Genomic DNA, 15,364 nt, shown 5'->3' on the forward strand with positions numbered 1-15,364 from the left:
AATGTCTCTTTTCAGCTGAATTCTCAGATACAAACATGACTATTCATGCATAATTAAGAGTATGTTCTGTTCACTAATCATGCTCTAATTCAGTATCCAAACTCCAATAATTAATCATGGAGCAGAAAAACCGCAATGCAACTGAAGTGACCAATTATACATCACAAGCAGCAAATAGTTAAAGTTAACAACTCACAGGCATAGAGAGTATTTTCCTTCTAAATCTTCAGGTGAGGACTTTGCAAATCAGCCTATCATAAGGAATCAAGATCAGTTCACGAATGACTTGCGAACAACAACAAAAAAGCTAAAATTATCCTATAATCCGTTCACAATGAATGATTCATCCAGTCCTAGTAACATCCACGCTAATATTGCTTTGCTGACCCAAGCAGTTACTCTATTTTCAGGCACCAGCAGGGGTATTTCTTCACACACTGTCTTGATAAAGGTTCCATGCAAACAGGCAAGACCCAATTCTCCTTCTGGTGCAAACCGCTGTCTCAATCAGTTTCGACATAGGTATTCCAGTTTTGCCAGTTCAAAATCTAGAGCTGAGCAATAACGTCAATAGCCACAGTGCTAATAAAATATTATGGATTGTTCATTTTCTGAAGGACATATGTGTATTAGCTTTTAATAGGTTTAATAGGCTTTGTGTACAGCTTTTATATACAGTTATGCAGCTTACTATACATATTTACGTTCAGATTTATGGCAATGTTTCCCACTTGTTGCTCCAAGTTTTCTTTTCTTTTGCTCCCATAATTTCCATGCAAGCCTCTCTTCAGCAACTTTTCCCTTATGCTACTTTGTCTTTCCAGCGGTTCCTCATCTAGTTGAGCACTCAGCTTTTCTCTTTATTTCACTGCCAGTGGTCTGTATCAGTTGGTACACATTGACTTTTTTGTTCCCTAGGGTTATCTCATAGTAGTCCGCGCCCGGTGTCATGACATGTTCCCTTCAAGGCTGACACCTGCACCGCGTATGCTTGCAACTTTTACCTTGTTGACGTTTCTCGTCTATCCTGTATCTGCCTGTGGGCAATCAGTCTAGTCTTCCTCCGTATTCTGGGACTGGCGGAGATCCGTGGATCAGATGTGGCTTCTGTGAGGACCCATACCGCTGTGCTTCAGAAGCACTTGGTAAAAATTGCATTAACTATACTCCATTTTGAGCCCATGAAGACCCAGCTGTCCAGTCTCCCTGTAAGCCTTGCTAATTTTAGTTTGGTGCCTCCTACACTTTACCTCTTGCAGATTTTCTAACATTTTATTTCATTTCCTTAGTGAAAACATATGGCAAACAGATGCCTAAGAAGGGCCCCAGGCACCCATCTCTTTTTCCAGACTTTTCAGGATATGTGGGAAAATTCTGAGGTTTATCTTGATATGCATTGCACTTGCAATTTATTTCGAGTGCTACCTTTTCAGTGACAGGCATCCTAAACACCATCAATTTTGGAGGTGTGTCATCCAAAAATCAAGTTTCTGTCTCTATTATTTTTTTTCATAGGCAACCTTGAAAACATAAATAAACTAACCACCAGGTTTCAAAAATCGTAACAGCTGGGTATCAGTCAGAGGAAGCAAGGATGATCTAAAGATCTTTCTCCTTCTCACACGCACCTCTCAAAATTTTAAATAAATCAGTTGAGATTCATCTACAAACATCAGTTTACCAGTCCTGCCTTAAGTAATGCTTTCTGCACATTGGCGTGACCACAGGTCTGTCTGAGATAAAAGGCAAATGATCTGAAGACCTGAAAATGCTAAATCTAGCCCTGCTTAAAAATTCCTAGTCCCCTCTGAGACTGGGATTTAGCTATTTTGCATAGATTATGAGAGTGCTGAGCTTGGGCAGCAGCCCCCCACTTGCTGTGGCCAAGGCAACTATTCCACAGGAGAGAGCATCTTCCAAACCAACAGGAAAACAGGAAAGTCTTCAGTAGAGCTGTTGGTCTCTGTCACACACCTTTTTCCCAGGTACTCGCCTTGTTTTATACTATAATTCTTCTCTCCCCTTTCCCACGCTTCATCCTTTGTTGTACTACCCTACAGCAATGCATTTAAAATTAATATTTCAGTAAGTTGAAATTATTTCTGAATTTCAAAAGTGTGTGTATATTCTGGAGAAAGTTTATTTTGGTAAAGGGGACTATGCGTGGATATCAGCTTTCTTTACTAAGGCTGCTTTGTAATTAATTGCTCACATGGGACTTGAAAGCCAAGAAATAGCATATCTGTTTTCCCTTTGCTCTGTCCCCTTCCCAGGATTCACTCATTCCAGAACCATGAAATATTGAGCACAGAATTTAAGATCCAATCATGTGTTGAGAAGAGAGTACTGAGAGCCAAACATGTGCAAGGTGGCAGATTTACCCTCATGATCGGATCTATCTCCCAAGCATGAAGATACCCAAGGTGGGTCAAGATTTGCTCCAGGTATCAGACATTAGAATGTAGATTTATTCACAAAATGCAAATGTTTCATTTAGAAGCTATTTAAATAAACAGCCTCTTGAATTTATTGTCATACTTTCTTTTTCCTTTCTCATTAAAAATGTTGCTTTTTTCTGCACAAAGGATGAGAATGCTGCAATGCACTGTTTTCTGTATCGATATACAGCAATCGATTAATGCTGAATTAGATGATTTTACCATTTATAAGACATGCAGTGGAAGCCGATACATAGGCTGAATGAAATTGCTCTGAAAGGCATAGCACATGGTCAGGAAAGACTATCATCAGCTCCAAGGCCACAGGGCTCTTTCAGAAGTGATTTACAGGTATCTTGTTTCACATTTTATATCAAAATTATCTGGCAAAAAAAGAAATGTAAAGCAACTAAATCAATGCCAAACTGATTGTTGTATGTGATTTCCAAGGGATGTTTCTTATTCTCCCAGATAACTTGTATCAACACTAAATGTTCCTTCCAAATGAAGGATCCCTTTTTGCTGTCCATAGAGAGGAAGGGCTAAAGAAAATAATGACATACTAGCCATCATAGGTAATTCCCAAGGGATACTTAGTTTTTCTTCCCCACATATATCAACACGTAATGTTCCTTACAGATAAAGGAGCCACTTTTGCCATCTTTACCAAGGAAAGGCTAAAGAATGCAGAAAATTTCACCACACCAGGTCACAAATGTGACCGCTGGAAAGAAGCAAAGCTCTGCAGTCCTCCTTACTTTTTAGTATCTACGGAGCGTCTTCTTCCCCAAACTCCAGCTGGTTATCTGCCACTTAGTTATACTTGCTGGTTAGCTGTGCAAGATGGGCAGCAGCCGCCTGGGGTGACAGTGACGGTCCTGATGGAGCTGCCTGCTTCCAGCTGAGACCTCCCAGGCACGCTGGCCAGCAGGACAGACGGACGCCCTCGGACCGGCCATCCTTTTGCGTGGAAACAGGGCAGAAGACTCTCGCTTCACCCACTTTTCCGTAACTTCAGACATCTCTGCCAGTCTCCTCACATTTTGTGCCTCAGACTCTCTGACGGAGGCTGTTGAACCGCCGCAGTACTCTCTCGATAACGCGCCTCTTAATTCCTAGTCATCATTTTACTATTAATTACCAAATGTGTGCGAGCAAAGCATTTGGTACCTTGTCTTTCATAGCTCCGTGGGGCAGCTGCAGACCAAAGGTGCTGGACTCCACTCGGTGCAGAAGAAATCATGTGTCGCCCCGTTAGTGAGCGCCCGCTCTGCCCACGGTCCTTTCAGCCTGCGCCAGTTTCTGTCTACAGCACCACGGGGACCATCGGAGAAATGCGACTGGAAAATAATGTGATTTCTGGTTTAATTCGATGAAACACTTGTATTGGTTTCTGAAATGTACGGACTTTTTTTTTTTTTCGCTCCTGGAATCACAGTTTTCAAAGAAAACCGATTGCCATCACATGCATTAAAAATGGCATTTAACAGTGACTTTATCAAATGTACTGGAATATTAGCAGATACGTTACGTGCATAAATGTAACATGTATCACCTTCTCTATCTAATCCGAGAGCTTCTTATTTTCCATCCACCCACTCAGGCACACAGTTATTCATTAGGTACAAAAATGAACTGCACACCTTAAATATATTCAGATTATTGTAAAACTGCCTCCACCTTGCTACCAGAATTGCCAAGGTAAAAATATCCGTCTCTTTCTCAAAAGATAGATGGTGATAATATAGAAATGTTTCTACTTCCAAAGCGCCTATACTAATACAAGGAGTCAATTCTATTTAAAAATAAATTCGCACTTGAACAGTTGCTGTACTCGATACATGTATTTCACACACACACAAAAAATTGTTTCAAAAGTTATGTAGCTGTAGTCAAGCATTTAGAAGTTAGGAAATAAAAGAGCGAAGAAGAATCTTCTGTGCCTGAAGAAACATTTTTTCCCCTTCCTGTGTAAGCATTATCATATAGTCCTTAATTACATGAAAATGTGCTTTTTTACCTCAGGAATCCATCTTGTTTAACCCAAAGAACACGTTTTTCCCTTCAAATTGTTCTACCTGAGACACCTGTTCCATGAAGACCAATGAAGACATTATTTAATATCCCTCCTGGCCTAGTTTTCTAGGCAAGCAAAGCTTATGTTATGCTATGATTCTGTCCCTCAGACCCCACTGAGAACTTTTGGACCTGCTGGGTGTTTTCAATCAAATACAACGGAAAAGTAGAGGTTTTAAAGAAGAAAAACTTATCCAAGTTTCAGGACAACGGAGGAAAGGTGAAAGCCCTATCGATGCCTCCACCAAAGTAAAGGCAGAAGGTGAACCCTGCTCTGCTGCCAGCATTTGGGCGGCTCAGCCCCAAAACCCCGCTCCTCAGGAAACCTGCCTTTACCCGTCCTGCTGCACCAGGGCCACCCGCATCCCTGTCGCAGACCTCGCCTCTCTTTTCCGAGCATTTGGGGTTTTTTTTAAATCGTTTTGACCCCGAAGATGCTTTGGGTGTGGTACCTCACAGCTTGGGATGATGGGGATTACGCTCTAACGCCTGCATCCGTTTTTACACCGGTGAAATCTGGTTTTGCTCTTTCCTTCTTTTGCTTGGTACTCCCACTGCCCTCAGCCTCTTGCTTTTGTCTGGCTTTGGCTGCTTTGTTTTGGCTCTATAGTTCTCCCCCACCTTGCACGCTCAGTTTGCCATTAAAACTCCCCCTCTAAGCCGAACGTTTGGGCTGTGCTATTTAGGCTTGCAGCCTGGAAGTTTGTGGTAAAAATTCTACACACAAGGCTTGTCAGGGCAATTTCAGTATTAGGTGATAAAATTCCCCTTTTTTCTATGCACACAAGTCACCCTTCAGTCAATGTTTCCAACAACTGCCCAGTCTTTGATATCCTTCAGTGTAGCTAAGATGGAGCTGGGTCACAGATCACAGCAATAATGCCTATGTCAGAAAAAAAATATTGAGTAAAAAAAAAAAAAAAATCAGCACACTACCTGAAGGTTCATCAGCCATCTCTGCCAAACATGGATCTTGGACAACATATTGTAATTTTGCTAAATACTGTCAATACAGATGTTGGCACATTGGCAGGAAATTGATGAAATCCCACTGTTCTTTTTATTCAAACTCTGCTTCCATTTTATCTCTTAAGATAGAGATGTAACAGTAGATGGTGGACAACCTCTGGTGTATTCATAATTGCCATGCAATACATACATGTACATTATCACATCGGTTTTCCTGTATGTGCCTTTACTGTCACTCCTCATCGCTGCAAATGATTAAATGAAGTAGCAGGCAGTGAAAAACTGTGAAACCTTTCAGTTTGGCACTACCTGTAATACATCGCAGGAAACCTGCTCATGTCCATGAATATCCAACCCATCTCCCAAGAATTACCATTTCCCCATTTTGTAAAGGTCCCAGTGTTAATTGTCTAACACGGAGTGATTACCTTTTTTCCCCCTCTCTTACTTTTTAGAGTCCTGATTTGATGATTCAGTTTGTATCCACATGCACTTAGTGACAAATAACACTCTGCCTTATCAGAAAACGCTTTCTTCCCACTGTTCAGGTGTATTCAGCTCTCATTCAGGCACTGCATCACTTCTGCCCTGCTTCTTGTCAGCCCCCACATCTAGTCACCCTCCACATCAAGTTTGTCCTGGCCTTACCTCTAAATTTTCCGATACTAGAAGTGAAAGTACTGGCAGATTCCCCATTTGCTTCCCAGGCCTGATGTTGAGGAGTGAAGGGGAGTAGTGAAGGGAAGCTGATCATTTTTCTCTAGAGAAATCAAGAAGGAGAATAACAGTGGTGATCTTCTGAGGTGTTGGATCCCCTCTCCCTTCAAAATTTCGGTGTATCACTTGGGAAAATGATGACAACTATTCCTGTTGAGCCATAACTCTGTTCCAGACATAGCAAGAGACTGGACAAGTCAGTAATAAATATAGCGGTGGAGCAATAAAACTCATAATAACACCCTAAGATAATCACAGCTACATTAAAAATTACAATTTAGAGGAACAACTAAGAGACCTAAGCAACTACTTGCAAAAGAAAGCCAAATAGCAGACTTTGCACTCAGATCCATAGAAACTTTGTCTTGGTTTCTTTTGAGGCCTGAGGCTCATAAGAGCTATTCTGTATTCATCACCTCCGTCCTATTCACTTTGGGACTGCTGTCCAGCTCAGAGATGACCCTCAGCATGAAGCAGTCAGACTGAAAATGAGATCCAGACTTCTTAGTCAAACGATTCTACCATCGTGCAAGGATGCCAAACACAGTCGCACATCAATTAAAGAGTTTTTTGCTCAGTCTTTTACCTGTCTGCAGCTGATACAGAAGAGAATCATTCCTAAGTGACTGAAATCCATCTTGCGGACAGTATTTGCTACCAGATTTAAAACTGCTAAAATACTCATTCTCTGTACCTCCCAAGCATTAAGCTAATGCCCCTCTTAAGCTTCTCTGGCACCCAGAGCACAAGGAAAATAATCTGCATTCATGGTGCCCATAGAACATTAATCCAATCTACTATTTCCAAGGTAAGAAATGAAGCCATTTTAGTCACAATTTAGGGTTTAATTCAAATTGTAATAATGCTATCTTTTAAATAGCATTAAACGTCTTTAATGAAAAATTGTCTTTTCCACATGTTTATGATTTTTTTTGTATTACAGATGACTGTAACAGTGAGAAACCAATACTTTAATGGCTCATCTAAATACTAAACAAAGACGTAAATATTCAGTATGATGTGCAGGGAATTAGTAGTCGCATTAGCAGTAATGGGACTTGCACAGCTAATTCTCCACATAGCTATCTGAACATGTACCCCAAAGTACTCATCAAGAAAATCAAACTTTCAATTACATTTTAAACTAAAATAGGCTTTAGAGGCTTTCTTTCTCTGAGACAAAACTTTAAAGTAGGTTTATCTCTACAAGACTGAACTTCAGGGCTTCACAGTGTTACTGCCATACTAAAAGTAAACAGAATAAGATTCAAACATTATTTATGAAAACAATCCTTACTGTGGAATTAAGTCTCTTTGGATCATGCACATTTGTTTAGGCAGCATCTCCACCCTACTGTTACAGAACTTGAGCACTTCACAGTTTTAGTGTATAGACGACACTGCCTGTGAGGTAGCGAAAAGGTCTACCCAACTTGAGAACGGAGCTGATACCCTTCAGCTTTGCATCTTTGACACTAGACCATCAATTTTCTTTTTCAAGAAGTGCCAATGAGCACCTCTACAGCAAAACCGTCTAGCAGGGAAGAAAGAAACAAGTTTGAAATGTGAACCTAAGCCATTTGTCTTATGCCAGCATTCCCCCTCACGGCTTAGATATACCTACGATCTAGCAGGACGCAGGAGACAGTGAAGGAGTTAATTTTAAGTGACTAGCTTCTCATTTTGCATCTTTCAGAGAAAAGGGTCTGACTTCTGCCAGAAGCAACTTAAACTTTTCAAGATAATACCAGCAAGCATCACTGTAAAGATCCAGGTCATGAGGGGTTCCCTAGATACAAAGAAATTGATGGATACTGGAAAATGTGTAAGACAGAAAGAAACAAAGCAGCAGAGGACCAAAGAAGGTTCTGATTTGAGAAAGTATATTTTATGACTTACCAAGATAATGTTTCAGTTACATTTAAAATTGTATACTGCTTGCCACGTATTAGAAATGACAGATACTTTCTAGAAATAGATGTTGAACTGTACCTCAGCCATTCCTCCTCTTCACTTCTGACTCACTCTGACTTCTAGCAAGAACCACTTTCTTGTAAGTGAAAGTATTCCATTGTACAATTGTCTTATTTATTAAGTTGCCTTCAATCACTTTCAGTGCGATTGTATGTTCCTATGCTAAGTAGCTAACCATTACATTGGCCATTACCACTCAAAGCAAGACTTTGGGATTATTATGGAGACTTGCAGGAAAACTTCTCAGACACGGTTTAAAAAAAAAAAAGAGGCGGGGACATACAAAATGCTAGGAATTGCTAGCACAGTAACAGACAACAAAACAGAAAATACAATTGTAACATTGTATAAATCTGTGTTTTGTCCACAAAATGAATATTGTGTGCAGCTCTGGTCCCTTTATCTCAAAAAAAAAAAAAAAAAAAAAAAAAAAAAGGGATATATCAGAAATGGAAAAGGCCCAGAGAAAAACAACAAGGATGATCAAAGTTATGAACTAAACTGTCCACAAGGAGTGGTTGAGCCTGAAAAAAAAGACAATGTAGAGCAGAAATGAGGTCTACAGAGTAACGAGTAGCACGGGGAGGTTGGACAGCAATCAGCTGTCAGAAGAGCCAGCCTCTTTACACAGACAGCAGCAGACCTGTGAAAATCCTTGCCAAAGGACTTTGTGCCTGAAAGAGCTTTACTTACTTTCTAGGGGAGACTGGGTGAGCATTTGAAAGAGATATCCACTGGGGTTACTGAGAAAACAAACCACATCTGGTTCAGGGAACCCCCAATGTAAAAAAAAGTTGAAGGCTGGGAGAACATTAAGGAGGAACTAGCACATATGCTTGCCCGATTCTTACTCTAACCTCACCGTGCACTTGTGGCCACTGTTGGAGACAATCCAAAGCTAGATGGCATAGACAGCCTTGGAACCAGCAGTGTGATTAATAGGTCATTATACAGACAGGTAAATTCCTGATTAACTTGATGTATGCCTTGAGTCTGATGTGGATTTTAAATCAGCAACAGTCTGATAAACTTTTTGTCTCTAGAAGAACAACAGCCAAGAAATATTCCATAATCCAAACTAGCCAGGCTACAGATCTTCATGTCTATTGGCTCCACCTCTCAGCACCAGGAACTTTTTTGGCAGAGCTGAACAATGTCTTTCTTGTTATCCCATAAGGAGGAAGAGGGAAGGCAAAGACAACTCTAGAAATCTTAAAAGTAGAGTTGTAACATTGAGTCAGTGGAAAGGCACCCCAAATGAATGTAAGTATTCTAAATTTTAATGTTTCTGAAATTCCCTGAAGGTTTTATTGAACAAGGAGTTGCTCATGACCTGCACATGTTAGAGAAGCAGCAGAATCAGCATCACCTTCCTAACTAAGCAAGAAAAATTAAAAACATTTTAATATAAACTCATTATGAATGCAAGCTGACAATATTACACCTCTGGTCTGCAATTAAAAGACATTCTGAATCCCTCTTTCAAGGCTGAATGGTTTTACAAAAGGAATGTTACTGGTAAGTATGATGGGTGAACTGGATAAATGAATGTTTGTTCAGTTGATTCGCCACCTTCTATTTCCCCCCCCCCCCGAATACAGTCTGTATTTTCTTGTGTCAGGAAGCATTGGAACCTGCACAAAGAACAAAATCCTCACCCTGCTAAATTTAATAGAAATTTTACCATTTACTTGAATGGCACTAAGATTTGATACAGAATTTCTAAGGGCTTGTATACAAACAAAAAAATGGACCAGCTTCCTTCAGTTAGTAAAATTGACTTGTATGGAAAGTCTTTTTTTTAGTTAGAGTAACTCGTAGGGATTTAGCTTAAGGTGATGCCAATGTAATTCGGTCCTATAACAGGAGACGAACGTGCACAAAAGACAGTCCCACTAAAAGCTTTTTGACTGAGTTAGCTCAACCTTCTTCTGAAGTGCAGTAAAATAAAACTGCTTAGGTGACCTTACAAATGAAACTGAGAATATCAGATACACCATTGCTACAGCACGTACTGAAAGCTGATCAGTAGTTCTGAGTGGGAGAAATCCTCTTCAGCTCCAGTAGGAACAAAAAGACATTGGGGAAAAAACACATGGATCATGATGAAATGCCAGTCATGGGGAAGTTCCCAGGTAGGGCCACAACCCCAGCAACACTTGTTTTAATGTTTTATCTCCTTTGGTTGTGCCAGCAGTGGACAGCTTAAGTTCCCCAGGCAAAGTGCTGCAGGTGCACGTTGCCCGAGCGCCGGCAACACGAGCTCCCACCAGCTAGCGGTGCTTGTTTCACCCTGCTCTTGTCAGGAGGGAAATCCTACTGCTTTTGGACTAGCTGTTGTAGATAGATAGTTTCTGTACCTACCGTCCTCTCTCTATAGGCTTTCCTGCGCCACTACTTGCAAGGGTAGATCAACGGCAGCTACTGTAAACCATTCCTGCATCGAGGTCACAGTGTGAGACTTGTGAATATGCTGGAAAAGACCCAAATAGCTAGTGCGACCAGTGAGGAAGTGTTTCTCTCAAAACAAAATCTGCTTTGCCCTTATTGCTTTCTCTCCTACTTTTACACCCTATTCAGTGTTACTGCTGCTGTGAATAAGTTAATGTATAATAAAACTCTTCTGTTTCATTACCACTTGGGAGACCTACTTTCTGAAATACTATACAAATGATCCTCAACCAAATCTGAGCTGGTTTTGCAGCAAATTACACTAAAAGGGCATTGGATCAGGATTCCACCAACTGTAAAAAACTACAGCACAATTTTTGTCAACAGTAGCAAACAGCTTCCCCCCAAACCAAGTTGCAGTATTTCGCTTACATTAGGAAGACAGTTTCAGAAAATGCTGCCACATATTCCACAAAACACCCCTCAGTCAAGAACTACTGAAAGAGTTTGATTTTTTTGAGGGATGTATGTTAGAAGGGGATCTTGTTCCAAACAACCTTGTGCTCCTGAAAGACTGTGAGAGAGAGCAATGTTCACTGTAACACAGTAATGGCTGTTTTCCATGACACAATGGAAACTTTATTATCAGTTCTTGCCAGCACAAGCCTTTTGACAGTGAAATCAGTGTATCTGTAATAATAATGCATTGAAAAAGGCAACAGAATTTTGAAATGCTCTACTGGAAAAAGAGTACCTTGGGAACATAATGTAAGTATCTGGGAAGTTCTGTGCTTATGGAGCAGCACTCACTGAAATACCATCCCCAGCATGAGTTATCTGAGAGTCTGTGTATAAGGAGAGACTGCCGAGAATAGAGTTGAGCATGTTAAATGAATTGCACATCTGGATCCTGGTCCTGAATCCACGTATTTGAAACCTATGAATGATCTCATGTGGAAAAAGAAACTGCTGCAAGCTCTTCCTTACTCAGATATACAACAGTTCTCTGCCTTTCTAGGACTCTCCATGATTTTCTTCTATGTTATTTATTGGTGATACAGAACAGTTTCTCTGATAACTGTATAGGAATACACATGGTTGTCAAATCTATAAGAGATCACAATTGATCACAGACATGCAATACAAATCTGAGTCTGTAATTCAGGAAGTCCAACTCCATCTACACATTACATTTTTTTTCTGAGCTATCTTTTGCCATCAGAGGTAGTATTTTCCCAGACCTGAAGGTGGAACTCTTGTTCCTTTGATGATCTTTACATGAGTGACAGCATTTTGCATTGTCATTTTTTCCTTGAGGAAATTTGGACTTCTTTGAAGTCATTGCTGGGTTGTCTGGGAGATCACATTAGCAATAGTAGCAGAACTGGACAGTCAGGCATGAACGTCATGTTGAACGTCACATGAAAAGTGCCAGGAGCTCTTCAGATGTTGCCTGTTAGAACTCACAAAAAAAAAAAAAACAAACCCAAACTTTCTTTTTTGGGAATATCCTTGGGATCCTATTCCTTCTTTTGCTGCTAGATAAGTAGACTTCTTGGTTTTCTTCTGGAGTCATCAAGTTTAAGGAAAGGAAAGACCGAGTGTAATCTTGTGGTCGTACCACCTCCATATCAGACCGCACAGAACCTCTGCCAATGTATTCCACACCAAAATTGCAGCTGTGTATGCTTGAGCTACAGTACCTCTTGAAAAAATCTCCATATTTTAAACTGACATTTTTTTCTTTCAAAACAGATTCACAGACAATTTAATCCTATAGCAAGTTAAGAAATGCCATATTTCTAGTCTCTTTTTTTTTTTTTAGTTTTGCTTTCAGAACACTGCTTCTACTCCTCAAACGTCTCTAACCCAGACAAGTACTAGTACACTTATGACAAAGGTCACACCTGCATTGGATTGTGCTTTTAAAATATCTCACATTAATGCACATTCTCCACACCTTTCACAACTTTCTTCTGGGCTCTTTCCAATATTTAACATCCCTTTGAAGTGTAAATGCCCAAACTGAATGCATTATTTCGATAATAGTTCTATAAACAGGGGTAATATCCATTCCCGTTGTATTTGATCTTCCTCTGGTTTTGCTTCAGAGTATTAGTCAGCAAGAGCTTTGTTCTGGGAGCTCATGTTCAGCTGCTTATGTACCATAATGTCCAGGTCCTCTCTAGCATTGTCTCATGCTGGTCATTCTCCCTCAAATTCCAGGTGTGGCTTTGAGGCTTTATCTTGCCTGTACAACCTCCAATTTGACTGTCTTCAGAGGAGTGTTTTTACAAGTGAGAAGATCTTACAAAGCAATTCAAAGGAGTTTATCTAAGCGACCTGCACTTATCTTTATTTACAACAGCAAAGTAATGATTTGGTATTTTTGTCTAGGTCATTTCTGATAGTACCAGGCCAAGAATAACACCACCCCAAAAGACAACCTTATGACAAATCTTCACTTACAATTACTTCTCTTGAGAACTGTCAGCTGAATCACTTATTATGAACTATGCAGAATTTGTATTCCATGTTGTATTTATGAGAATAGCATACTGTTCTAAATCAGATGGAAGCTATTATATCAACATTATTACCTTTATCAACCAAACTTAAATTCAAATGCGTTTAATCAAATCTTTTTTATGAAAGTGTGTTGATTGGCATTTAATTATTGGCATTTAATCCCAGGTCACCACTTCCATGATTCTGCCCTATATCCATGTCAAACTAGCTATGCTAGGCTAGCCTGTGTCATCCTTTTTACCCTTTTTTAAATATATGTTTGGTGCAAGCTTTTTTTAGTGCTTTGGCATTCCCCAGTACTCCATTGCCATTCCAGCAGCTGTATTGCGAGCAACAGAACTAATGAAGACACTGGATCCTGTGGATTTGGATCCTTTACCCCCTAAATAACCTTAATTACACTAACAACAATTTATTCTCCATTTGCCCTATGAAGATCGCATCTAGCAGTCTGGAACTATGTATATGCAAAGTGGATGGCTAATTTATACATACTAATTGTCTGGCTGATTGCTGCTAACAAGAATGCGTAAGAGATGAGTGTTTCGCTTGCTGTTCCTTTGCTGAGGAAACAAATTTAGATTTATTTCCTCAAAACTTACAGGACTGTGATGACTTTCTCCAAATTAGATTGGAACCAGCCAAAAGGGCATGGAATGACAGACAGATGAACAGGTAATCTAAATCTTGTTCAGAACATGAAAATTGACTTAAACTTGTCTTTGATAAGTTGGAGATCTTAAGTCTGTTCTATTAATGCTGTTGGGTTCAGTTAAAAAATGTTCTATTTTAATAATGGCGTAACGTAGTTGCTCTACAGGTACTGCCAGGTAGCCAGATAGTTTTCCACTTCTCTTCAGCGGCAATAAAATGATCAGAAGCGATACCGGGCTGCCCTCGGAGGTGTTGCTCTACCTGCCAGGAGCGGGTCCTGTTAGCCAGAGGCTGCCGTGTCGGGGTAGGACCCAACAATCAGTGTCGGACACAAACAGGTTACACTTATTTTCAAAATACGGGTCAGAAATATTTCCTAGATACTTATTTCCTGAATGCTGTTCGGAACAGTGAAGGTTAGTGAGGGGAGAAAGGAGCCTCACTGGCACGGCCTGGTCGGCATTTGTCCCCTACAGACCGATGCTCTGTATCCCCAGGGTCCCACCTGGCAATTTGGTATTGCCTAAATTACGTGTCAAGGCAAGCAAAAATGTTGGTTGTGGGGAATTTTAAGAATAAGTTCTTGAGAAGATGGCGGGCGCGAACCTTTGGCTCTCTTTTAGAAGAAGAAATCTAACTTTCCTCTCTCGATGAGCCCTTAGCCCCGAGGCCTGGTACTCCCTCCCTGGCCAGGGCAGATTCTCCTCCTCCCCTTCTTCTTCCTCCTCCTCCTCCTCCTCCTCCTCCTCCCCGGCCCCTTCCCGCCCCGCCGCGACCTCCCGCCCCGCACCGAGAGTTACGGAGGGAACTAAACATGAGGAAAATCGCCCCGAGCGCGGTGACGGGGGTGTGTGTGTGGCGGGCGGGGGCTGGGCCGATAACCGCCGAGGGGGAACTCCTGCGCGCCGCTTCCCGCCCAGTGTCCCGGGGCCGCCGCGGGCGTCGCCTCGGCCGCAGCCGCCGCATGGTGAGGGGCCGCGGACCGGGGCGGGGATGTTCACCCGGCCGGGGGCGGCGGGAGCAGCGAGGCGCGGAGGGCGGGAGGGAGGGAGGGAGGGAAGGGGCAACGGCCGCCCCGGCGCCGCGCTAGCAGGGCGGGCGGCGGGGCTGGGGCGAGGGGGGAGGCCGCCACCGAGGGCGGCCCCGCTGCTTTCGGTTTCGCTTCCCGCGGCGGGGAGGCGAGAGGAAGACCGGGTCGGGGCCTGGCGGGCCCTGGGCTCGGTTCTTGAGGACGTGGCCGGCCGGTAGGAGCCCACAGCGCGGCCCGTAGCGGGGAGCGGAGCGCCGGGTTCCCCCCCCCCGCCCCACTCCCCCTTGGCGACCCCCGGTTTCTTCCCCTCAGCGAGGGCCGGGGCGGGCAGCGGGGCCGCCGCCCGCTCCCCCCGCCACCGCCTTGCGGGCCGTGGCCGTAGGCCGGGCCCTGTTGCCGGTGGCAGGCCCGAGCCCCTCGGCCGCCCCTCTGCCGGTGCCCGGGGGCCGGCTGTGGGTGCCCGCAGGAGCGGCTGGGCCCGGGGGGGGGGTGTCCTTCGCGGGTGGTGGGGAGGTACAGGCGGAAAGCTGAACCGAACCAGAGCTTGTCACGCCAGTTTGGGTTATGGTTTGGGTTTTTTTTTTGG

General features: G+C 42.5%; 1 protein-coding gene across 9 annotated transcripts in view; it reads left to right on the plus strand.

Annotated features, from left to right (window-relative positions):
• Positions 1-14,537: 14,537 nt before the first annotated feature.
• STX17 (syntaxin 17) overlaps positions 14,538-15,364 on the plus strand; it is a 36,921-nt gene continuing 36,094 nt past the window's right edge. For 4 of the 9 annotated variants that reach the window (XM_030011607.2, XM_041122899.1, XM_030011609.2 and 1 more), the window contains exon 1: positions 14,882-14,992. The gene's annotated coding sequence lies outside the window, so the exon portion shown is untranslated. The other 5 variants (XM_030011614.2, XM_030011605.2, XM_030011613.2 and 2 more) reach the window with 5 other exon arrangements.

Source organism: Aquila chrysaetos, chromosome 4, assembly GCF_900496995.4.
Source record: "Aquila chrysaetos chrysaetos chromosome 4, bAquChr1.4, whole genome shotgun sequence".
Taxonomy (NCBI): Eukaryota; Metazoa; Chordata; class Aves; order Accipitriformes; family Accipitridae; genus Aquila; species Aquila chrysaetos.